The sequence below is a fragment of the Camelus ferus genome, chromosome 5, assembly GCF_009834535.1.
Source record: "Camelus ferus isolate YT-003-E chromosome 5, BCGSAC_Cfer_1.0, whole genome shotgun sequence".
NCBI classification, from domain to species: domain Eukaryota; kingdom Metazoa; phylum Chordata; class Mammalia; order Artiodactyla; family Camelidae; genus Camelus; species Camelus ferus.
In genome coordinates, this window is record NC_045700.1 from 42,411,381 (window position 1) to 42,438,374 (window position 26,994).

The 26,994-nt window shown below is 37.9% G+C and overlaps 1 protein-coding gene and 1 pseudogene across 3 annotated transcripts in view; both read left to right on the top strand.

The window, feature by feature from the left end:
* Nucleotides 1-26,994, top strand: part of B3GALT1 (beta-1,3-galactosyltransferase 1) — a 490,368-nt gene that overhangs the window by 330,494 nt on the left and 132,880 nt on the right. The window lies entirely within an intron of this gene.
* Nucleotides 14,184-14,765, top strand: LOC116663647 (annotated as a pseudogene).

Consider the following 26,994-nt stretch of genomic DNA (forward strand, 5'->3'; position numbering starts at 1 on the left):
TAAAATAATACAATGTTTGAAGAGTTTTTAAATTACCCCAGATCATAAGATTTAAATGCCAAGTGTCATCTAGTTGATAACATAACTATAAGTAAATGATTCTAGAAGAAAGTAATATCTTCATTTTTTTTTTTTAATCATTGGATTCTGCTATTTTAACTCAGTGAAGACATCATAGCCTGTGGGTAACCCAGGAGAAAACTGATGAGGTGGGCTCTTCCTTCAAGTTCCCTTGATATGCAATTCAGGCCAGTTTCCAACAAGTTTGATGAGCCAAGAAAAGGAAGGAAGTCTGCAAGAGTACAGACTGACAGCATGATAAGTAAAATTATAGCTCTTAAGGAAGCAAGAGCAGCATAAGGGGTTGCTGAACTTGTTATTGAATCATCTGAGGCTCTCAGCAGGAGCACTGAGAGGTTGGTAAAGCAAATGAGAATTCACAACACAGGAGTGCCCAAGGCCCTGGTACAGAACCCTGGAGAGAGTATGGCTAAATGGTTCTCTAATCTCAGTCATTTCAAAAGACTTCATTTTTAAAGAGTGAGACTCACCATTGGATTCCAACTCGAAAACCAGTGGGAGATAGAAACAAAAAAAGAGAGATGAGTAGATTTTGCACCAGATGCTAATGAGCATGGTAGTCTCTCTAAGCATATGGAGCAGAATCCCGATATTTAAAAGGCACAGACCCTTATTTAAGCCCCTTAGTGGAAGATTATGAATGAACTTGAGCGACCTTGGATAGACAGTAGACAAGGAAATGAATAGAACTTTAGGCTTCATGCCAGCTTTATGAAGAGAGGCAAATAATGAAAAGGGCTGTCTGCCTTAGTGTGCTCTATCTACATATGCTCTCCTTTGAAAGCAGTGCTATAATTTGGGAAAAGGAATTCTCACAGCGATGCTTCACTCAGTAGATGTGAAAAAGAAATGCCCATTTTATAGAGTGAATACACCTAATGGCAAGTTCAGATATTTCACTTTGCTAGTATGCCTCTACTGTCTAAATGTAGGTTGCTGTCTGATTTCTTTACAACATTTGATACTATAGATTGTCCCCTACTTGAAATGGTCTCTTTCCTCTGCTTCCATATTACTACATGATTCTGATCTATTTCCAGCCCTCCTAGATTTTTGTTTCTTCTACTGTATTAGTTATTGCTGCATAAGAAACCATCCCAAAACACAGAGGCTTAAAATAATTTATTCACCATACTATTGGTTAGCTGGTCTAAGCTGAGTGGTTCTCCTTTCCCATATGTTGTTGGCTGAGGTTCCTTATTTACTAGGAGCTCAGCTGAGACTTTTAAGTTGGCCTCATTCACATCTTTGGAGCCTCATCTATGGTAACTGGAGCTGATTAAGTTTGGCTAGTCCTTTCCTTACATCAGGGTACCAGGCACGGTGGTGTAAATTTCTAAGATGACAAAAATGGAAAGTGCAAGAGTTTCCAAGGTCTAGGTCTGAAGATGAATTGGTGTCGTTTATAGCACATTCTATTTGAAAAAGAAATTCACCAGTTTCAAGTGGCAGTCAAGATTGAGGCTGAGGGGCCATAGACTGTATCTTTTATTTAAATTGAAGTACAGTCAGTTTACAATGTTGTGTCAATTTTTGGTGTACAGCATAATGTTTTAGTCATACATGTACATACATATATTTATTTTCATATTCTTTGTCATTAGAGGTTTCTACAAGATATTGAATAGCTCCCTGCGCTATACAGTATAAACTTGTCATTTATCTATTTTATGTGTAGTAGTTAGTACCTGCAAATCTTGAACTCCCAATTTATCCCTTCCCACCCCCTTCCCCCGCCGGTAACCGTAAGTTTGTTTTCTATGTCTGAGTCTGTTTCTGTTTTGTAAATAAGTTCATTTGTGTCAATTTTTTAGATTCCATATATAAGTGATATCATATGGTATTTTGCTTTATCTGACTTACTTCACTTAGTATGACAGTCTCCAGGTCCATTCGTGTTGCTGCAAATGGCACTATTTTATTATTTTTTATGGCTGAGTAGTATTCAATTGTATATATATACCACAACTTCTTTATCCAGTCATCTGTTGATGGACATTTAGGTTGTTTCCATGCATAGACTGTACCTTTTAATGAAAAGAATGGCAAAGAATGTGCAGCCCTCTTTAATATATAGCACATCCACTTATTCCTCTTCGGCTTCCCAACCAGTAAGTATTTCTATTGCTGAAGGGTTGGACCTTAACTCTCTACTTCTCTTTTTTTAAATGTCTTCATTTATAGAACTTTACCTGAAAGCTCTTCAAGTATCCACTGACATTTTCTATATCCTGACCCTGCTGGCTTGCATTTGTTCCCAAAATGAGTTGTACTGTCTCACGTGATCTCTGCTCAAAACATTCTCTACCATCTCTTTCTTCTCTCATCATCTGATTTACTCCTGTTCACCTTGTAGGTCTCAAATTAGGCATCACTTCTAGAATGTGTTCTCTTATCATTCCAAGTCAGAGTTACTCCAGTAACCTTCCATCTTCTCTCTTATCCTTGAATTCAGTTCACTCTGTGGTGACAGATTCTAATTTGTATATCAGTGTTCCCTAGTAGATATCATTTGTATCCAGATTATTCAATATTCTCCTAACCTTCATTTTTATTTCCTGGTTGTTTCTTACCAGTCATTCCCCAAGTGATTAGTTATTGGTTATCTTTAATCAATGGTTAATCTTTAAGAATATGTCTTATTATTACAAAGAATAGACAATTATTCAACATATATTGAATTATCCCCACAATTGGGGAGATAAAGAATCAATCAATAAATATACAAACCCTTACTCAAAACCCTTCAATTGCTCTTGTTTACTAAAAGATACATCCTCAGCCTGGCCAAGGAAATCCCTTTATAACCTGACCTCCCTATATATTTAAAAATATTTCCTGCGATCTATCAAATGCACCATTGGCTTTAATTTTTTTTTTTAACCAAACACAATAATGTTTATTACTGTTTCTGCTTATTATCTTTTGGTGCCCTACTCAATGAGTTCTTTGAGATACAGGTCTCTGCAGTATTAAAGTCTGAAATGACAGTGACTTAAACAAGTTAAAGCTATTTCTTTCTTACAGAATAACAAAACATAGTGATTACAGGGCTTATTTTGCAACCCCATGGTGTTGGAAACCTCTCTCCCTTCCACCTTTCTCAACATTCGGCTTTCATTTCATGCCCTAAGATGGGTTCTCAGATGCCCATCAAGTCCACATTCCAGCCAGAGGGAAAGGAGACAGGAAGTGAAGGTTGTGTATCTTCTCTTTTAAGAAGTTACCCCCATCCCTTAGCTTATGTCCCATTGACTGAAATACAGGCACGTGGCCACAGCTTGCTATAAGCAAAGATGAAAGAAAGTAGACATTAACTAGCATCCAGGTGCCCAACTACAGTTTGAGGATTCTGTTCCTAAAGGAGAGAATGGACATTGGGAATAAAAAAAGTTGCCTCTGCCATACTTTTATTTACATATTTTAAAACCTAACTTATGTTCTGTACTTGAACACAGCAGTATTCCAATCCCAGCTCTGCCTCTTACTGGTGGTGTGATCTTAGGCAAATTATTTAACCTTTCTATTCCCATTGGCAAATGTGAAAAGTAGTACATCTCTTTCAAGGCTAGTGAGAGCAATGTGCGTATAAAACTCCTAGCACTGCATTCGACATGTAGCAGGTACTCAATAAATGATAGTCATAGTGGTGATTATGTGGTGCTACTTCCTCCACTGAAACTTGCTGACTGCCTCAGCCCTCAGGGGATCCCTCGCCTTTACATCCAGTTTCACACGTGTAGCAGTTAGTTCCATGCCATCAGAACAGCCCTTGTTTCCTGTGTTGTGTTTGTCTCTCTAAAAATAGAAACCATGTCATATTTTCGTTCTAGAGATTTCCCCTACATTGCCCCATCTCACACATGATAAAATAATTGGTCAAATGATTTCATAATCAATGTCAATGTAAAATAACCTTTAGCTGGGGTCCAGAGACAAGACTAGCATCCATATTATAGGTTTCCCACATTATACTGAGACACATGTTTATGCCATGATATAAATGGGAACATAAGTAAGAGCAGTGTTGTATAGCAGGTTTTTATAGGTATTAACACTGTCAAGAGGACTTGTCCATCTCTTATTAAGAGACAAGAAATGTTGGCAACAGTGATGTTTGATTTACTTAATCTGAGTTTAATACAGTTAGTATGTGTAACAGTGGGGTTTCAGTTAATATCTCTGGGCCTCTGTTTCATAATCTGTAAAATCAGGTATACTGACTCCTAATACATTGGGTTATTGTGAGAATTAAGTGAGATGATGCACATGAATTACTTTGTACAGTGCCTTGAACGCAGTAAGGGCTTGATATTGAGCAGTTATTGCTGCTGGTAGTGGTCTTCATGTGTTGCTCTCGTGACAGACTCTGCTTTAATAAAGTGATTCAGGTGTGATAGATTCTAAAACACTGGAGAATTGTCCTGGATTACAGCAAATTGAACGTATAACATGGGAAAGAGTATATTATGAAATTGGAATAGCTGTAACAATTAAATGCCCATTTGCCAAGCTTGAATATGATCATTGAAGTCCCTCCTGATCAAAGGATTGGCAGTGATGAGTAAACAAGGAGTCAGGGAGCTGGGGGAAGCAGACTGTGCCTTGAGTGGCCATACAGTTGTAAAGGACCAGCTGTTCCCTCCCCACTCCAGAGTGCCACACGTGGACTGTGACAGTTGTTCCCATTTCAGTGTGATGGCTGCACTAGGCAGTCTGCGGTCCTGCTCAGGGAGGTCACCCACTCTCTGGTTTCCTATTTGGGAAACACACTAAGTCCTCTACCCTGACGGATTCTTCCAAATAGCACAACAACTTGCTATCTCTTATAGCAGGTTTCTCAGTGAGTCCTGCTTGATCTGCCTGTCTGGATAAGAAAGTTTCTACTTGTCATTAAAGTTGAGACTTAATTCCTGCTCCCAAGGAACTTGTAGATGGTGAGAGAGTTAACCAGATAATCAAGTACTATGATACAGTGTTGTAAGTGTCATAATAGAGGTAGGTACTTACTGTTTGGGAAGAGTATCAGAGGTGTTGTTTGAAAGAGTATCACAGAGAGGGAGGGTATAGCTCAGTGGTAGAGTGCACGCCTAGCACGCACCAGGTCCTGGGTTCAATCCCCAGTACTGCCAATAAAAATGAATAAATAAATAAACCTAAGTTTATTTACTTCCCCCTCCGGAAAAAAAAAATACTGTAATTTTTTTAAAAGTGTATCACAGAGGTGAGGTTCCCCACATTTTCCCCAGGATTGCTTAGCTCATGAGGAAGATGAGTGAAGGCATTGATTAGATTGACACTGAAAAACAAACCTACCATCCCATGTCCCCCCTCAAAATATTAGAAGTTAGCTTGAAGGTCATTAGAAAAACATAGTTTTACCCATTGAATTGATATTTCACCTGTAAATCAATAAATTTGCTTCAGAAACACTGAAGTTGTGTGATTTCAGTCTTGCTTTATCTTTTAGGGAAAGGCTTTAAAAGTTTTAAATTTTGTAGCATTAAAAATATGTTCATTTGCTGGGTATCAAATCATCATGATTGCACTCCATCACTGAATTTTTAAAAGACCGTGTTTATTTATGCCTGCTTTATTTTTCCTCGGCTGGTCTTAGAAAGCTTCCCAGTTTTATAAGGATTTAGTTATATTACTTAATCATGTGGTTTTGCAAATTAGTAGTATTTATGGAAATAAGGAAAGTGCTTTGAGCCATCTTGGTCATTGTGGGTGTTTTGTTTATAAGCAACACGAAGTTTTGTGGCTTAAATTTTACTTACAGCTCATTAAGCCATACTTTCAGGTTCAAGAAAGTTCTGAGAAATAAACTTAGTGAGGAAAAAATAGAAAATGATTTTTAAAGCACTTATTTCAGGTCATCTGCTTCCTATTCTGCAATCCATTAGTGTCTAAATGGATTTAGATTTTTTAAAAAGATATAAAATATGGGACATTAGAGATTATGTCCTTCTAAGTCCCTCATTTCACAAATTATCTCAGCAATTCAAAGTCCATCCAGGCAGAGACAGGAGCTGAACCACTGCCCCCCATGTCTACAGGGCTTTCCTTCACAACAAATCCTCATTCCTGATTAGGGAGGAAAGGAAAGTAAAATGGACTCATTGGCTTTTATTTTAGACTTTCTGAAAGTTACATGAAAGACAGGACTTTGACAAGTTCATTCAAGGGTAAACCACTCCAAGAAAATCTTACTGATGTGAATTTTAGAGGATGATTATTAACTTCACCCACATTAAAAAAAAAATTCTGTTCAATAAATCTTTGGCCTTCAGAGGTTTAGCATTTGTATTTTTAACCCTGTAGGCCCACAGCATGGTCTGAGGCAGGAACTGGGGTCTATTCATCGAGCTGTATTTTTCTCTACTTATCTTTGAATGCACAATAAATCTTCTAAGGATATTGTTTGTGGGATTTTGAACCCCAAGGAGAATCCATCTTTAATATTCAGAATGAAAATGGAGAGTAAAGAGATCTAAAAAATGATTCTTCTTAGCTTTAAAATAAATTTTAAATTATTTTATTCTATATTTAAGTATTCATCAGAAGTCAAGTGGTATTTCTAACATTATAGTTATGGGGAAAATAATATGCCATAGCGTTTCTCTGAATTTTCCAAGATCTGGATATTTTTCCCTCTTAGATGTAAGCATTCAATGTGTGTGTAATTGTAGTAAGATAATTTTTTGTTGTTGTTTTCTGCACAATTAAAAATAATGACTTTAATAGAGGCAGGTCTATAAAAGGTCTGTAAAGCATCATTTATAGAATGTCATCTTACTGAAGTTGTTACTGGGTGTTACTGATTTTTTTTTTGCTATTATTCCTAATTTCTAAAAAATCTTTTAACTAAAACCACAATTAACCAGAATAGATTCACTCTGCTTTTAGATGGAAGGATAAATGGCCAAAAAATGAATAAGCAACTTTTACAAAAGTTGAAGTAAATTTCTGAAATATACAATCACAAGGACATATTTGGGACATATTTAATCTACTATACTTTCTATGCCCAAATCTTTAAAAACTAAGATTGAACTGCACACAAAATTACTTTTAGTCACTTTAGCTTCTTGATTATCAATCAAATATTAGGGAAATTTTAATGTACTTCACTTAGAGAGGCAAGATATGAAGCAATGCATTTTAGACAAAATTTTAATTAGAATTTAATATAGAGATTTTGTTATATCAAATATAACATTTTTTACTGTTGTTTTGAGTATAACATTAGCCAGTATAAAAATCAGTATGGGAAAAGTTAGCTTTTCTTAATCATCTAGTTTTTGTTTTTGTTTTTGTTTTTGTTTTTGTTTTTGTTTTTGTTTTTTTGCAGTTTGTCATCACTATAGAAATAATCTAGAACGATAAAGTTGCTTCCATGTCTTCGCTATTGTATATAGTGCTGCTGTGAACATTGGGGTGCATGTATTTTCGAATTAAAGTTTACTCCAGATTTATACCCCAGGAGTGGGATTGCTGAATCATATGCTAAGTCTATTTTTAGTTTTGAAGGAATCTCCATACTCTTTTCCATAATGGCTGCACCAAATTGCATTCCCACCAGCAGTGTAGGAGGATTCCCTTTTTCTCCACACCTTCTTCAGCATTTATTGTTTGTGGGCTTTTGAATGATGGCCATTCTGACTGGTGTGAGGTGATACCTCATTGCAGTTTTGATTTGCATTTCTCTGATAATTAGCAACATTGAGCACTTTTTCATGTGCCTATTGGCCATTTGTATCTCTTCATTGGAGAATTGCTTGTTTAGGTCTTCTGCTCATTTTTGTATTGGGATTTTGTTGTTGTTGTTGTTATTAAGTTGTACGAACTGTTTATATATTCTGAAAAGTAAGCTCTTGTCACATCATTTGCAAGTATTTTCTCCCATTCTATAGATTTTCTTTTTCTTTTGTTTATAGTTCCTGAGCTGTACAAAAGTTTAAAAGTTTAAGTAGGTGTCATTTGTTCATTTTTGCTTTTATTTCTACTGCCTGGGTGGAGTGCCCTAGAAGAACATTGCTAAGATTTATGTCAGATAATGTTTTTCCTATGTTTCCTTCTGGAAGGTTTATAGTGTCTTGTCTTATGTTAATTCTTTAAGCCATTTTGAGTTTATTTTTGTATATGGTGTGAGAGAGTGCTCTAACTTCATTGATTTACATGTGGTTGTCCAGCTTTCCCAATACGACTTGCCAAAGAGACTGTCTTTTCTCCATTGTACATTCCTGTCTCCTTTTTCAAACATTAATTGACCATAAGTCTGTGAGTTTATTTCTGGGCTCTCTGTTCTGTTCCACTGATCCATATGTCTGGTTTTATGCCAATCTCATGCTGTTTTGATTACTATATCTTTGTAGTGTTGTCTGAAGTCTGGGAGGGTTATTCCTCCAGCTTCATCCTTTTTCTTCAGTGTGGCTTTGGCAATTCTGGGTCTTTGTGATTCCATATCAATTTGAGGATTATTTGTTCTAGTTCTGTGAAAAATGTTCTGGGTAGTTTGATAGGGGTTACATTAAATCTGTAGATGGCTTTGGGTAGTGTGTCCTTTTTAACAATATTAGTTCTTCTAATCCAAGAGCATCTTTCACCTCCTTGGTCAGGTTTATACCTAAGTATTTTTTTTAATGTGATTTTAAAAGAGATTTTTTAAAATTTCATTTACAGATATTTCATTGTCATTGTAAAGAAATGCGCCTGATTTCTGTATGTTAATCTTGTATCCTGCTCCCTTGCTGAATTCTTTTATCAGCTCTAGTAGTTTTTGTATGGAACCTTTAAGGTTTTCTATATACAGTATCATGTCATCTGGATATAGTGACAGTTTTACCTCTTCTCTTCCAATTTGGATCCCTTTTATTTATTTTTCTTGTCTGACTGCTATAGCTAGGACTTCTAATACTGTGTTGAAAAGAAGTGGTATGAGTGGGGGGTGTATACCTCAAGTGGTAGAGTGCACACTTAGCATACACAAGGTCTTGGGTTCAATCCCCAGAACCTCCTCTAAAAGTAAATAAATAAGTAAACCTAATTACCTCCCCCCACCAAAAACAAACAAAAAAAACCAAATAATTTGTTTTTTAAGTGGTGAGAGTGGGCATCCTTGTCTGGTTCCAGATTTTAGTGGGAAGGCTTTCACCCTTTCATTGGTGAGTACTTAAGCTGGCTGCAGGTTTGTCATAAATAGTTTTTATTAAGTTGAGATATGTTTTCTTCATACACACTTTGGTAAGAGTTTTTATCATAAATGTGTGTTGAATTTTATCAAATGCTTTTTCTACATCTATTGAGATAATCCTGATTTTTACCCTTTCTTTTGTTGATGTGGTGTATCACATTGATTGATTTGTGTATGTTGAACCATCCATGTATCCCTGGGATGAATCCAACTTGATCATAGTGTATGATCTTTTTTTATGTGTTGTTGGATTCTATTTGCTAATATTTTATTCAGAATTTCTGCATCTATATTCATCAAACATATTAGCCTGTAGTTTCCTTTTTTGGTAGTGTTTTTGTCTGGTTTTGGTATCATGTGATTGTGGCTTCATAGAATGACTTTGGGAGTGTTCCCTCCAGGCCACATTTGTTTGTTTTTTCAGTGTAAAAAGTCTTTATTGGTAAGAAGACACCTAAAACTTTTTGAATACATACAGCATGCAAAACAACTGACTTCATATATGGTTGTCCAACTGTTCATTATAACATAATATTTTGGGGATGATTATAAATTTTAAAGATTAGAGTAACTTCATTAGTAAAAAGAATTCAGGAAAAGAGCTCTAAGAAAAGCAAAACATTACGTGGCAACAGGATTCAACAGATTGTCCTTTCTCAGAATCATGATTCTAGCATCTGCCTTCATCATCATCATCATCATCATCATTTCTTGAATGTTTACCACATAGCATGGATTGTGCCTAGCATTTATATGAATTTAATATACACAGCAACTTTTTGAGACAAACACTATTGTTGTCTGTATCTTATGGATGACAGAAAACAGACCAAAAAAATAAGACATGAGGAAAAGGAGCAAGCAGTGGTCACACAGCTTGGCAAGGTCCCCCTAGTACAAGGATTCTACCAGGGTTGAGGCTAGATGGAGACTCAGGATTTTCTTGTCTGGATGCAGGTGGGGCGTGGAGGTAGCAAATGCAGAGCACTAACCCCTCACCCCTGCTCTAGGAGGATGAGGAGTGCGGCCCCAGAGACGGTGAGCGGGAGGGAATTTATCAGGAATAGCCTTGGTACTACATGTGGTCAAGTGACTAACTGAAGGTTTCCAGTGCAGAGCCTGTAGGTGAAGAGACCAGAGACACACACACTTGTAGTAGCCACCAACGTGTTCTATAAGAAAAATGAAGAGTTTCCTGTGAAGACACTATGATAGTCATAAAGTTTCCTTTCTAAATGCATTGGCAGAGTGGTGAATGCTGGGTTTCATCAGAATAAGAATAAGTTAGTTCATGAATCTGATTCTTTCCTCTCAGGGGTTAATAATTGAAAAAAGTTTTAAGATCGTATGACTTCTTTGAGTTTTGTTCTGTTTTCGTTTTTGTTTTAGTGGAGGTACTGGCGTTTGAACCCAGGGCCTCATGCATGCTAAGCACACCCTCTACCACTGAGCTGTACCCTTGCCTTATGACGTCTTTATGTTCCTTTGTTTCTACTGAAGCAGGTATCCTTGATCAGACATTAATTAGTTACAATATAAATCTGTGGGTTTTGATAATTGCAAATAACATGACGTATACAAGGCTATCTTTTTCTTTGACTAAGATTCAGGTACGCTTTTAATTTCAAAGGAAGCCTTTCTGGCCAGGGTTCGGAGAGCAGATGCTGTTCGGCAGGCATCAGCACGTGGCGTTAAGCCTCTTTGTGAGAGCGTTGGTGCTTTACTGTTGCATCACATTTGGACCTGTTAACACCTGTCATAATTTCTCATCCATTTCCATTTATGCCCTCTAAAAGTTGGCATGTCAGCTACTAGCCAGAGTTGTGATTGAGTTTTAAAGGAGTTGAGGCTTTTTTGGAATTCTTTTTAGAATAAACATTATACATTCATGAAGCTAGGACCTGTGATTCTTTGAACTAAACTCCATAAGAGTGACTTATAAGAGTCACTCTGTTGTGATGCAGTCTTCTTGTTACCAGAAGTTTCTCTGTAGTGTCTCCCTGAGGAACTCTTAGCCCACTTACTACCCCAACATGCCAAAAGCCAAAAATCTTCCTTTGGTCACTCACCAGCAACTCTGTGACTAAAACAACCAGAGCAGAAGAGAAAAGATTTCATTTATTACACCTAAGTCAGATCCATTCCTGTATCCACCAAGTCTTGTATACAATCTCTGCATTGTATTATCTTTTCTGAGAAATGTTCTACTCAATGAAGCAATATTTTTCCATCTTCAATTTCTGGGAGAGTGTGATTAAAATAGTGTGCATATATGTTGAAGGGCAAAGGAAGGGATTGCACAATATAGATGAAATAGTCATCAGTTTGTTTTATATTCTATGCATTTTTAATGAGCAGATTCCCATTTACAGGACTTAAATGTTCCAGATACTGATTGTAGAGGGCTAATACAGAATATGAAAATAAAATTTGGTAACATTATGTGATGATGTGTAATTCAATGTAGCTAGAACGCTAGAAAGTGAAAAACGGTGCTGTTCCTGTGAAATATTTCAGAAAATCAAATTAATTCCCTGAAGTATATTATAATAAAATTGAAACAATGTTACATGATTTATAGTCTTTTAAATCTGGTTTTTAAAGTGATTTTCATGTCAGAAACAAGAAAGCCTTGTCCCCTTTTACTCAATCATGGATATATTCTATAATGACATGTGAAAAATCTATAAAAGAAGCGTTATAAAGCAGATGTGCTCCCACGTTTGCCCCTGCTTAACTAGTTTTAAGCATCCTGTGGATGTGAAATATTCATATAAATTATATAAGTGGATCTGGTTTAGATCCCAGTCACTCGTGCGTTTTCTCACAAAGTAAAATATTGTACTTGATCCTATCCATTTTTGGAGAGTAAAGATTCACCTGGCAAATTGAAATCCTTTCAGAGTACTAGGGGGACAGTTAATTAGCAGAGAAACATTAGAAGGTGAAGCTTTACCGGGTGCCCCTACCCAGCCAGACATTGTTCTAAATACTTTCTCATGCCCTCTTATTTCATCCTCCCAGGACCCAGAGAGGTAAATGTCATTTTTATCTCCACTTTGCAAGAGAAGGAAATGAGGCTCAGTGAGGTTTTAACTTGCCAGAGTTTATACAACATTGTAATGGAGAGAGCCAGGTTTTAAACTGAGAAGTCAAAGGGCCTGCTCTAACCTCTGGACCACTCTCACTGGAAGATGCCCAGAAAGCAAACAAATAGCTGGAATGAGGGCCGACTTCCCTGAATGGTCATGAATTTGATTTCTGAGATCTTAACACATCCTAATGGGACCCAGAGGGAGCCTAGTCCTGGGAAATTTGTGTTTTGTAATATTTTCTCTTTGAGAGCTGGTACTGAAGGACTGAGATTATGTTAAGGTAAAAACAAGAATGTCTGATTGATACCAATGGAAGCTTTTGCTGGTAGGATAGATGGCATCTGTTGCCTGGCCACAATTCATCTGAAGATGGCAGAGAATGATACTACACATAGCTCTTTCATAAGGAAACAGAAACCCTTGATCCCTTTTCCTCCAAGGAACTTCCAGTACGGGAAGCTGAGCTCAATCTGGAGTGCTTAGAAATGTTTGCAAGAGAGGATCATTTTAGAGTAAGAGATCTTTAGAAACTAAGAACTAAAGAAAAACTCAATTGGAGCAAGAGAAAAACAAAGTAAAATCTCTTACTGAACCCTAAAAGACTCCTACTGACCCCTCAAAAACACTCACTTCTTTCGTCCTCTAAAAAGGTAACTCAAAATTAGAAACTTGTAAATAGTGGAAATAGGAAGGTTCTTTCTATCTTGCCAACTGTGACAGCCTGTCAAAATATTTGAGATATAATGACATGGTTCTTATTTTTAACAACTTTTTGTCATGAAAAATACTACTTGCTTACCGAACGGTGATCTGATGCTAGGACGGCATATAAAGGATACAGTGAGCATGAAGCCTCAGCACCTGTCCCCGGAGGTAGCCTGGCCTTCCTGATTCTTTCAAAGCTCAATGAGACACAAGTATTTACTTACATAACTGATACATGCTGTCTCTCAGTCATCTATCTATCTCATTCTCTAACCTACTTTTAAAAATAAAAATTTATTATTAATATTAAATATTTGGCTTTTAAAAATTCTCAGTGATTTAAACTGGGCCAAAAATTATTTCAGGCAGATACCATAGAGCTCCAAGTGGGACAGCTTCAGAGAGATTGGGTACTACATTCATTGGTTGGTTTTTAACTAAATGAACATCAAAGGCTTTAAGAAAAAGAGACAAGATAACGAAGTGGAAGCATTAAGGCTAATTCTTCTATCACATCACATCTAGACTATCAGAAGTTATTACTGATCACAATTAATAAACTGATTTCAAGATAACTAAATCTGCTGATGTATTTGCCATTAAAAAATGTATTTTAAAAGAGTTTCCCAAAGATAGAAGTAAAAAAGAAAGAAGTCAAAGCATTGTCTTTCCAGAGGGCTTTTTTTTTTTTTTTTTAGCATTGATGTTGTTATCGGTACTAGAAAAGTTGTGTGTGTGTGTGTGTGAGAGAGAGAGAGAGAGCGAGCGAGCGAGTGAGAGAGCAGGGGAGTAAAGGGAAAAGGAAAGATTGAGTCTGATGTAGGTGTGATAAATTAAATTGCTGGTCCTAATTCCTCACTCTCTTGTAGTAGTGTTCCACATCAGTACCTTCTCCATGGCCTTGTAGTAGGAGGAGTGAGTGTACCTCCCGCTTAGCTTGGCTATGTGACTTGCTTTGGCCAATGAGGTGTTAGCCTATATAGTTTGAGCAAAGACTTGAAATGTGCTTGCAAGCCTGTGTTTTCTCTCTTGGGCTTCTCCCATCTCTATGAGAACATGTCCTGAAATATATAGAGCAGACCTGAACCTGTCTTGTAGCCTGGAGGCATCCTCAGCTGTACTCAGCCTAGATCAGCTGAACCAAACCAACCTGTACTTGTTTGTGTTGTAAGCCACTGAGTTTTGGGGGAGTGATTTGTTACAGGGCACTATTATTGTGGGATCTGACTTCACTGGTAGTTGTAATTGACCCAAAATAAAAACTTGTCCACTGTCATGGCAGGCTTGCTGAAGAAGGCCTTGTGGGATTGGCTGTATGGGAGAGTCCACAGGAGAGGCTAAAAATATTGTATACAAAGATTCTTGATGTTCTTGGACAAATCCCTAAAGATGCAGCATATAGAAAGTATACAGAACAGATTACAAGTGAGAAGCTGGGTATGGTTAAAGCGGAATCAGATGTTAAAAAATTAGAAGAGTGACTTCAGAGTGGCCAGATAGAAGAGGTGATACTTCAGGCTAAAAATAAACTGGAGAGGAAAATGGTACCATGGAAACCATGGGAGCCTTTAGTGGAACAGCCTCTGCCAAACAATGGAAATGGCCAATATAAACATCATTAAATGACCTGTGTGTTGACGGGAAACTGATGTAATTAAATATTCTGTTATATTAAAAAAAAAAAAAAACTTGTCTCAGCTTTAAGTGCTGAAGAACTCTTCTTTTGGACTCTGCTAAGGTGTTCATCATGTTTGAAAAGTTGGGAGAAAGGTGATGCAGGCCTGAGGCAGACATTGCCAAGATCAAAGCAGGTTTGAGGAGCCTTAAGAGAGGAATAAAGATACTCCTTCTCGTAAAAGCAGCCATGAGATCTATGACCACAGGATAATTGGCAGAGCTATGTCTTTGTTGTCTTACAAAATAAAACTGTTCAGAGATAAAGCCAGAGTCCAGCAGAACTTTTCATGCCTGTCCATTCAGTAGCACAACTAGAATTTTAACCATATATAGAAGCCTTACATGCTCCCAAATAGTAATGGGGCTCTGATAGCTTCAGACCTTGTTCTTTGGCTGTGAAGGAGCTTTCAAAAACTGAGGACCTGGAAATCACAAAGATTCCATCATTTAGTCATGCTCTCCAGTATGGCAGCTACTAACCACAGGTGGCTGTTTACCTTTAAATTAAATGAAATTAAAGTAAGAATTCAGTTGCTCGGTCACAGTAGCCACATTCCAAATGCCTAATAGACGCATGTGGCTAGTGCCTGCTGCATTGCACAGCTCTGATACAGAGCACATTCATTATCACAAAAATTTTCATTGGACAGCATTGACTACAGGCAAGAGAACCCATTCATTAGTCATCTCCTACAGTCAGGAGGCCCAGGCCAAAATTGTGTAAACCTTTGTTTGAAAAAGAAGAAGCCCAAAAGAAGGGGGCAGTTATAAAGTATGGGATCTCCAAATGGAAGCTACTTCAACTGATAGAAAATTTAGCATGTCGTTTTACCTATTTTATCTGTCATCCAGCCAAGCTTATTCTTCCAGATAAGACAGAAATAAAGATATTGTGGCAATGAAGGCAGAGGAGACCTTAATCCTTATAACTGCCACTCAGCTAAGACTATGCGGGATTATGTACCGAGTCATTAAAATTTTTACAAGCTATCTAAATCTTAATTCTGTTATTGTGAGTCTGAACCTAATATAGGTACTTCAGAGTACAATGAGGTCTGGACCTGCTAGACTCCATTTGCATAAGGGACTGAGGAGCTTCTTACAGAAAGAGTGTCCTATTTGGGTAATCCTTAACAGTGTAACACCAAAAGCGGAGAGACCAAAGGCTGCCATTCCTCTTTTGTACGTCCTAATGTAGGTATTTGGTTCCACAAGAGTGATCATGCAGTGGGAATAACAACAAACCTTCCACTATCCAGAAGATACAACTCTACCCAGAAACAGGGGTTAGAAGTAAGAGAAGAGAAATAAAACTACCATTTACAAGGTGGGAAATATACTGTGGTTTTCCGGAAATAATTTTGGAAGATAGTGCACAAAGGGCTGAGATTTCACATGTCAGTTTTGCAGATTGTATCACTCAAAGATGGCCTCACTGATATCCCCCGTCTCACATGCTCTACTAGAAATGTGCCAGTTTCTATCGAGAGGTGAATCTACGTCTCCTCCTTTGAGCTTGAGCACGACAGTAGAATATGGCAGAAGTGAGATTATGTTACCTCCTGAGCTAAGTCATGGGCATAGCATGTACTTCTGCCTTGCTCTTCTCCCTTCTTCTCTTAGGATGCTTGACCTTGCATCACGCTGGGAGGCAGACCAAACAGCCTGTGGAGAGATACCTATGGGAAGGGAATGAGCCCTCAAGCCCCAAGTGCCACATGAGCTCCCAGCCACACTCCCAGCTAACAGCTCATATTAATTCAGGCATAAGAGTGAGCCATCTTGAGGGTGGGCTCCCCACCCCAACCCCCAGAGAAGCACCAAGTTGATGGTGTATAGAACTGAGACAAACTGCCCTCCTGAGTTTTGGCCAAATTATAGGTTCACAAGTGAAATAAATGATTCTTGTTATTTAGATCACTACATTTTCAGGTGGTTTATTATGTGGCAATAGATAACTGACACAGATACACTTTTGCTGTCATAACAAACTTAGTCACCTAACATACATATGTTATCTTGCCTTTCTCTAGGTTAGAAATCCAACCCGGGTCTCATCGGGCCAAAATGAAGATGTTGGCAGGGCAGAATTCCTTTCTGGAAGTTCTAGGGGAGAATCTATTTCCTTGCTTTGTTCAGCTTCTGGAGGTTCCCCTCCCTCATCCCCAAGCTCATGTGTCTATTTCTCCATCTTGAAAACCATAAATAGTGTGGAGCCTTTCTCTTTTAGCATCACCCTAACCCTTGCTTCTACCTCCCTCTCTCACTTTTAAGGGTCCTTGTGATTACATTGGGTCCACCCAGATAATTCAGGACAGTATCCCTATTTTAAGGCCATCTGATTAGCAACCTTAATTCCGTCTGCAACTTTAAATCTCCTTTGCCATCTAACCCAGCATATCCACAGATTCCAGGAATGGCGATGTGGGCATCTTTGGGGGGCTAGTCCTCTGCCACCCCAAGTATGGACATGAATCTGTGAAAATTGAATTATAGTTTTAAAACAGCAGTTGCATTGATTAATGGCTTCTAGATATCAACACCCATCCATTGAGTTTCTTTTTATTAAAGTATGATCAATTTACAATCTGTTAATTTGTAGTGTACAGCACAGTGATTCAGTTATATATATATTCCTTCTTATATTCTTTTTCATTATAGGCTATTACAAGGTATTGAATATAGTTCTCTGTGCTATACAGTAGGACATTGTTGTTTATCCATTTTATATATAGTAGTGTATATCTGTAAATCCTGAACTCCCATTTCACCCCTTCCCTTTCCTCCATAACCATGTTTGTTTTCTGTGTCTGTTAGTCTGTTTCTGTTTTGTAAATAAGTTCATTTGTATCATTTTTTAGATTCCACATCGAAGTGATGTCATATGATATTTGTCTTTGTCTGACTTCCTTCACTTAGTATGACAATCTCCAGGTCCATCCATGTTGCTGCAAATGGCATAATTTTATTCATTTTTATGGCTGAGTAGCATTCTAGTGTGTGTGTGTGTGTGTGTGTGTGTGTGTGTGTGTGTGCGCGCGCAGTTGGTTCAAACATCATGTTTGGTGAGGGCTTCACATTCTTTCCAGTCAAATCAAATTCTGGTGGAGAGGGTGGCTTATGTTGTTGACAGTTGCCTTATTATTATACTCCAACATCTCCTAAATTTGTTAAGTTTATGAATTTTCTCACCATCCCAAGCATGGTGGACCTGCTCTGTACTATAGTTCACTTAGGTACAATGTCCCTCCTTTCCTGGGTTACCACAAAAGAGCAAATCAAACCAAACCAAATATAATTTTTAAAAAATGAAGTACATAGAAGGATTTTACTAAAAATGTGAGATGGGAAGGGTGCATATGACAAAAGAAATTTAAATTTACACCTCAGACATTTTGGTCAAAGGACACTTGTGCCAACTCAGGTCAGCCTCCCCACATGGCATGGTCTCACTCCTGGAGCAAAACAAAAGAACATGGAATCACTTACTGCTCCATGCAGAACCAGGCAACTCCCTCCAGCCTCTGACCCCAAGCTAGGTTCCAGGCCCCCCAGTATATACACAAAGTTCATTGATGTGCCCCCTTCTCATTTCTCCCTCCCTTTTCGGTGCCTGTGAGAGAGACAGAGAGAGATGGATTTATATCCAGAGTAATGTAAACAATATCCCTACTTCCTTCTACCCCCCTGAGAAGGCAGCAAAGGTAATTGTTGTCTTTAAAATACATTTCCTCCTCCATTCAGTTGTAAGAACCTAAAGAAAGTATTTATGTAATACTGATACTTACTAAATCCTGTGAATTTGGGGATCTGAGGACCTCAGGACACATGTTTTTCTGGATTTTTTCCTCCCAACCACTTCATACCCTTCTGTGACCCAAGACCAAACAGCAGACAAGGAAAGCCAAACAAAGAAGCTGCTTATCAGCTCGGCAAAGTATCTGGTAGTGTGTGTCTGAGAAACAAAAGGAGAAGCTCTTGCCCGGGCTGGCCTCGGCCCAGGGCAGCCTGGTGCCCCCGGCAGGATGCCTGTTAAGCCCAGACGTAACCCAGAGTCTGCTGGAGCACTGCAGCCTTCCCAAGGAAAACCAAAAGCTCATAACCAGATAATGCATTCTGAGCTCTGTGCCCTGTGGACTTCTGCTGAATTTTGGATACGGCGAGAGATACAGGGAAGGAACAGTGACTAGGAAAGAAACCAGCCCTTCACCAAGGCCACGGCTGGAGCGGAAACTGCCCTTCTAACCAGTGCCCGAGGGCTCCAGAAGTCACTGGGGGTTGACATATGCTAAAATTGTGTTAATATTTGTTTAGGAAGATGTACTCAGCTTTGATAGAAAATTTTGGTGGGGCAGAGTTATGAATACTTTGAAAAACTTAGAAACACTGCAGCCTCCAGTAGCATACAAGGCATAGGGATGGCTACACATCAGGACACCACTGGGAAGAGCTGGGGAGTCTGCCTGGGGCTGGGGGGGTGGGGACTGGGGCTGGGGCCATGAGCCTGGGCCAAGGAGTGGACCCAACTGGCCCGAAGTCCTAGCTCTCCCATGTGCTAAGGTTCAGTTACCTCATTTGTGAAATGGGAGAACTATGCCTACCACTTCTCATTCTGAGAATTAAATAAGTTCATATGTGGAAATTGCTTATCACGATGCGTTGGACGGTCCCGAGCGCATGCTCAGTAGTGTACCTGTCTGCGTGAACAAGTGTAGTGTATGTACTGTATTTTCCTCTCGCTAGGGGTGGGTGGGTGGTTGAGCAAGAAAGAAGATTGTTTATTAGAATAAAGGAAGCATTCCAACTAGGGTTTATATCCCTCTAAAGAAAATACTTTTGTCCCAGGTGTGAAGGGCAGACTTAATGTTCAAGCAAAAAGGGCTTGACTAGCTCTTGCTTCAGAATAACTATAAATACTAAACAAAAACAAACACTTTTTTTTTAAATCCAGAATTAAGTGTAGGAATGTAACAATAAAAAATATCTGAAGAATCTTTATTACTGTAACTTACTTCTGTGTATGACTTAGGTACTCAAGATCCCTGGAATCGACCCAGCAGGGTTTTAAAACAAAGGATTTTTAAATTGGAAGCAACTTAAAAGAACATCTAATTTGAAACTCCTTACTTTACAGACAAAGACACTGCGGCTCTTCAGCAGTGAAACTCACAGGGTGTGAAACTGTTGAGGAAGTCCCTGTCAGGGGCTAGCCCTGCCTGCCTGTTAGAACTGGCTGTGCTGATCAGAGCGTAGTCTGTGAGTCCTCAGCAGAGGATGCACCAACCCCTGGGCGTTAACGTCCAAAATGAAATGCCTGTACCTAGTGCAGTCCCGTCATCACTTCATCAGAAGTTCAGCAAGCACGGCTCTCTGTTTCCCATTTATTTTGCAAAGTTGGGAATATTTTTTGTTAATTTTTAGACATTTATTTAACATGATCATCCTTGTTCCTCTCTTCCTTTTACCCTTCCCCCTATCAAACCAACCAGCAAACCCTACTGAATCTGTCTCTAAAACATCCTGCAGATCCATCCACTCCTTGCCCATCTCTTCAGGCATCAGCCACCCAAATCAAAAACACCATCATCTCTTCCCTGGGCTAAGGCAGTAGCCTCCCAGCTGCTCTCCTTACTTCCATTTCTTCTCCACAATGGCAGCCACCTTCTAAGTGCAGATAAGATCGTAGTGGTCCTGCTAATAGAAGCCCTCTGTGGTCTCCCGCAGCTTTTAGAATAGTATCCAAATGCCTCACACCGCCTGTAGGACCGCCTGTGATGTGACTCCCTCATCAAACTCACCCCCCCACACACACCATCTTCCACTTGGTCCTGTGCTCCAGCCCTGCTTGCCTTTATTCTCTGTCATGAGTTTATTCCCAGCTTACAGCCCTGGCACTGTGTTGCTTCTACTTGGAATGCTGTTCCGCCCAAGTCTCCCATATCTAATTACTCGTCAATCACATCTCCACTTACATGTCATCTCCTCAAAGATGCCTTCCCGAACTATCCAGTCCAAACAAGACCCTAGTCACAGTCATATCCCTTTGTTTTATTTTCACTGTAGCATTTGCTGTCTTGATGTTATTTATCTGTTTGGTTTATCATTGTACTCCCAGCACCTACAGTCAATGTCCAACAATAGCAGGTGTTCAGTAAATGTTGGTAATGGGATATGAGTGAGTGAATGAGTGAGTGAATGGCAGTACAGGTAGAAAAGGTGACATAGGAAAGTCCCCTTAGCATCTGAAGGGGTTTGCAGACTGCCAAGAATGTGTGAGAAAAAGACTTGGAGCACTAAATGGTATTTTGATTTAAGGGCCAGAATAAAATTACTCAGGACTTTTCTCCTAAGTCTAAACCTGCTAACAATTTCCAAGTGGTAAGAAATTTTATCACTGCCAGTTCTAGATAAGTAGCCTAAATCTTGTTAATGAAAATAATAATTTTTAAAACATCCAACATTCCCTGGAAATATAATGTAAAACTTACTGGCTCTTCCATATAAAGCCTTTTCCCAATGTTCTGGTTTTTTTTTTTTAATGTTTTTGGATTTATCTCATACTTCTTTTAAGCCTTTCAGGTGCATTCCCTTCCAAATATTGATGGCTTTCAATCATGGGTTGATTCCCAACTTTTAATCCGAACTTTTAGTAATGGGTCAATGGGAAAACAGAAAGGGATCAAGGAAATAGGATCCCAAACCTAGATTTGCTTCCTTGATTTGACCTACTACTTATATTTTAAGGCTCCAAATATGCTGCAGAAATAGATGACACCTACCAGATGGTTTCCAAAGTACAAACCAACACGTGTGATGATTAAGAAGTGAGATGAAGAAATGAGAATAAAAATAATGTGGAATCCAGTGAGTCTGCCTGCCTGCAAATAGCACCTCACATTCAGAATCTGACTATAAGCAGACCTACCATAGACTGCAGCCACCAAGAGCCTTACAGAAAGCAAAGCCTAGCACTTCCTCTTAGAAGCCTGAACCCCAGCTTGGCCGGTGCTTGAAATAATGCTTCCTTAGTCTTAGGTTTTGTGAGTTTTCTTTATGCTTTTAAAAAAAATTGACTTTATTTTTTAAGAGCAGTTTTAAATTCACCGCAAAATTTAAAAGACAGTACAGAGATCTCCCAGATATTCCCCACCCTCACACATGCGTAGCATGTGGGGTTATCAGCAACCCCCTCCAGAGTGACTTGTTTGTTACAACTGATGAACCGACATTGATACATCATAATCAAAGTCCATAGTGTACATTATGGCTCACCCTTGGTGTTATACCTTCTATGGGTTTGGACAAATGTAAAATGACATGTATGCACTCTTCCAGTATCATACAGAGTAGTTTCACTGCCCTGCAAGTCCTCCATGCTCTGCCTGTGCATCTCTGCCTCTACCCCAACTTCTGACAGCCAATGATCTTTTTATTCTCCATAGTTTTGCCTTTTCCAGAATGTCATATAGTTGGAATCATACAACATACGGCCTTTTCAGATTGGCTTCTTTCTCTTAGTAATATGCATTTAAGGTTCCTCTGTGTCTTCATTGCTTGATAGCTCATTTGTATTTAGTGCTGAATAATATTCCGTTGTCTGGATATTCCACAGTTTATTGATCCATTTACCTACTAGAGGACATCTTGGTTGCTTCCAAGTTTTGGCAATTATTAATAAGGCTGCTATCAACGTCTGTGTTCAGATTTTTGTGTGCACACAACTTTTCAACTCCTTTGGGTAAATACCAAGGAGTGCGATTGCTGAACCACGAGGTAAGGATTTGTTTAGAAATTGCCAAATTGGCTTTACCAATTTGCATTTCCATCAGCAATTAATGAGAGTTACTGTTGCTCCACGTCTTCACCAGCATTAGATGTTGTCAGTATTTTGGATTTTAAACATTATAATAGGTGTTAGTGATATCTGACTGTTCTTTTAATTTGCATTCCACTGATGACATATGATGTGGAGCATCTTTTCATATGCTTATTTTCCATCTGTAGATCTTCTTTGGTGAGGTGTCTGTTAAGGTCTTTGGCCCATTTTTTCAATCAAGATGTTAATTCTTGTTTCTGAGTTTTGGGATTTCTTCAGGTATTTTGGATAAGAGTCCTTTATCAGATGTCTTTTGCAAATATTTTCTCACAGGCTGTGGCTTGTCTTCTCAGTCTTCTGACAATGTCTTTTGCAGAGCAGAAGTTTTTAATTTTTATGAAGCCCAGCTTATCAGTTATTTCTTTCATGGATCATACCTAGGAGTTTTATAGTTTTGCATATTACATTTAGGTCTGTGATCCATTCTGAGTTAATTTTTGTGACAGTTATAAGGGCTGTCTCTAGATTTATATTTTTTGGATGTGAATGTCTAATTGTTCACATAGCTTTTTTAAAATTGAAATATAGTCAGTTACAATGCATCAGTTTCTGGTGTGCAGCATAATATTTCAGTCATATGTATCCATACATATATTGGTTTTCATATTCTTTTTCATTATAGGTTACTACAAGATACTGAATATAGTTCCCTGTGGTATACAGAAGAAACTTGATTTTTTATCCGTTTCATATATAGTACTTAATATTTGCAAATCCCGAACTTCCGCTTTATTCCTCCCCTACCCTTCCCCCGCTGGTAACCAAAACTTTGTTTACTATGTCTGTGAGTCTGTTTTTGTTTTCTCAAAGCATTTGTTGAAAAAACTACCTTTGCTCCATTGTAGTACCTTTGCTCCTTTGTCAAAGATCAGCTGACTCCATTCATGTGGGTCTGTTTCTGGGCTCTCTATTCTTTTTTATTTATCTATTTACCTTTTCACTTGCTAACATCACACTGTCTTGATTATTGCAGCTTTATAGTAAGTCTCAAAATCAGATAGTGTCAGCCTTCTGATTTTGTTCTTCCCTTAGATATTGTATTAGCTGTTCTGGGTCTTTTGCCTCTTATATAAACTTTAAAATTATTTATTTATTTATTTATTTACTTTTGGGGGGATAATTAGGTTTTATTTATTTATTTTTAATGGAGGTGCGGGGGTTCAGTAACCCAGGGACCTTGTGCATGCTAGGTACACACTCTGTAACTGAATTATACCCTTCCCCACCTGTTGTATAAACTTTAAAAATAAGTTTGTTGATACCCACAGAATAATTTGCTGGGGTTTTTATTGGGATTGTGTTGATTCTATAGATCAAGTTGGGAAGAACTGACATTTTGACAATATTAACTCCCTATCCTTTCTTTGAACATGGATTATTCTTCCTATCCATGAACATAGGTTAACTCTCCATTAATTTAGCTCTTTGATTTTGTTCATCAGAGTGTCATAGTTTTCCTTGTATAGATCTTGTATGTATTTTGTTAAATTTATACTGAAGTATTTCATTTTTGTAGTGCTAAGGTAAATAGTATTGTGTTTTTAATTTCAAATTCCACTTTTTCATTGTTGCCATATAGGAATGCAGTTGACTTTTGTATCATAACCTCATATCCTGCAACCTTGCAGTAATCACTTATTAGTTCTAGAAGACTTTTTGTCAATTCCTTCAGATTTTCTACGTAGTCAATCATGTTATCTGAGAACAAAGACAGTTTTATTTCTTCTATTCAAATGTGTATACCTTTTATTTCCTTTACTTACTGCATTAGCTAGAAGTTCCAGTACAGTGTTGTAAAGGAAATGTGAAAGGGGATACCCTTGTCTTGCCCCTAGCTGTAGGGTCTTTTGTAGATATTCTTTATCAAGTGGAACAAGTTACTCTCTCTAGTTTACGTGAGTTCTTACATGAATGGGTGTTGCATTTTACCGAATGTCTTTTTCTGTATCTATTGATATGATGATATGATTTTTCTTTTTTATTTTAGGCTGTTGATATGAATTACATTAATTGATTTTCAAATGTTGAACCAGCCTTGCATGCCTGGGATAAATCTCACTTGGTCGTTGTATATAATTCCTTTTAATCTGAATGTGGCTGAACACCAACTCACTAGCCACGGTCGGACTAAATCTAGCAAACTGGATTACTCTGTGCTTACTTGGGAAAACTGGGACTTGAATCAAGGCTCTTTCCCTTTTGTCCTCCTTTCAGATACTGTTGTAGGTTTCATTGCATATGCATTTCTTTGAGCCATGAAGATTGCATGGTTGAGGAGTGGGTTTGTTTCCATTTCAGAAGTGTTGCTGCTTATTGGGAATGACCCCATCTCTAGTAGCAAAGAGTTAGGAAAATACTGTATTCAAAGTTAAACTTTGCTTAAATAACTACAGTGAATAATTTCCCTGCTGTCAGTAGAGAAGTACCACAAAAGGAGTGAAATTAGTAACCATTTTTGAATAGAGAATGTTCATATGAAATTTTTTGTTTATTTTCATATTCTTTTTCATTATAGGTTACTACAAGATATTGAATATAGTTCCCTGTGCTTGTTGTTTATTTTATATATAGTAGTTAGTATCTATAAATCTCAAACTCCCAATTTATCCCTTCCGACCCCCTTCCCCCTCAAAAAATATTAGATAATAATTAGTTAGTGGGGAAGGAAGCCCCATGAATTTTGCAGGTGTACACATGGCAGTTGTTGTCCCTCTGAGCAGAATAAAAAACAAGTGTATGTATCCCCAGATTTTAGTCATAATACTTACTATTATTGACACCTGGAATGCATTTGCAAGTTTTTGTGTTTGTTCCCAAAATCTAGGACCAAATTAATGCACAGCTTACTAACTTACTACAAGCAAACTGATAACTATAATGCTAGAACATAGCATCCCTACGCAGAGAAAGTCTGAAATTGTCCCAGGCTCCATGACTTTCATTTACGTTGATTTTACTCATTTTCTATGGTTTTTTTTGTTCAACATATGTGTGTGTGTGTTGGTTTTGAGATGTTTTTAAGTTTGTTTCATTTTGTCTTACTCTTGTTTATTATTATTACTTTTTACTAGAGGTACTGGGGATTGAACCCAGGATCATGTGCTCTACCACTGAGCTATACATCCCCCCTCCCCAAGGTGTCTTTAAAATGACATATGTTTTGCTACTTTAGTTTTATTTTATCAAATAGTATAGTATAATATAAATAATATAATGTTTGACGTACAGGCACATTCAGTGAATTTGTTCCTGATGTGCTAGAACAGTAATAAGAAACACCAAATGATTACAAGTGCTGTTTTTGCACTCACGTTCATATACTGTAATTTAACATAAGTTTATCAAATCTAAAGTAAATAGGATTCGTTTCTGTGATTGCCATCTGTTATAGCAGAATTCTAGTCCCTATCTCTTACCTACAGAGGAAAAATTTGTTGATTAGGAAACACAACTGTTTAAGAGGTCCAGTTCTTTTTTTTTTTTTTTTTAATTTTGCTTTTATTGAAGTGTAGTTGATTTACAATGTTAGTTTCAGGTATACAGCAAAGTGATTCAGTTATACTTATACATACTTTTTTTTCAAATTCTTTTCCATTATATGTTATTACAAGAGATTGAATATAGTTCCCTGTGCTATACAATAGGTCCTTGTTGTTTATCTATTTTATATATAGTAATGTGGGCTGTGGATGATAAAGGTGATAAGAAAGTAGAAGTCTGGTTTGGTGACAGTTCCCTTAGTGAATGGGAAGAAGTAGCCACTGCTCTTGAGCAAACTCGTACTTCTGCTCTTGGTTTTCCCCATGAGTTCCCATCAGTACAACTGCATTATTGAAACTCGTGCATGAAAACCAACAATTTCCTCCATGTCTAAAGTTCTAACACCCAATTTCCCTTTTCCATCTTATATTGTAGTTAAAATGTGATTTTTAATGGAGTTTTTTTGGTAATGCAGCTCTCAAGATATAGCAGGAGAGACTATTTTCATAAAAATAGTACGTGCTTTATCTCAACATTTGCTATTTAGGAATTGGCTTTTTATGGTAAAATTGCTTTTCATTTGTTTGTTTTTGTGGTTTTATATTGGCTATGTATTGGTTTACTCACATTTTCTCGTAAAAGGTATTTTATGGAGTTACCAGCTAAAACACCTGGATGGAAGTTAAACATTCCATTATCTGAATGCTTCACCTACCTCATGCCCAACATCTGGACACTGGAAGTTGTTCTCAATTTCTATTCAGATGACTATAAATAGGGGGTATATAGCTCAGGGGTAGACCATTTGACTGCAGATGACTATAAATGTACTAAACTCAATCACTGCCAGACACCACTTGCATTAAAATACTCGAATCACTCAT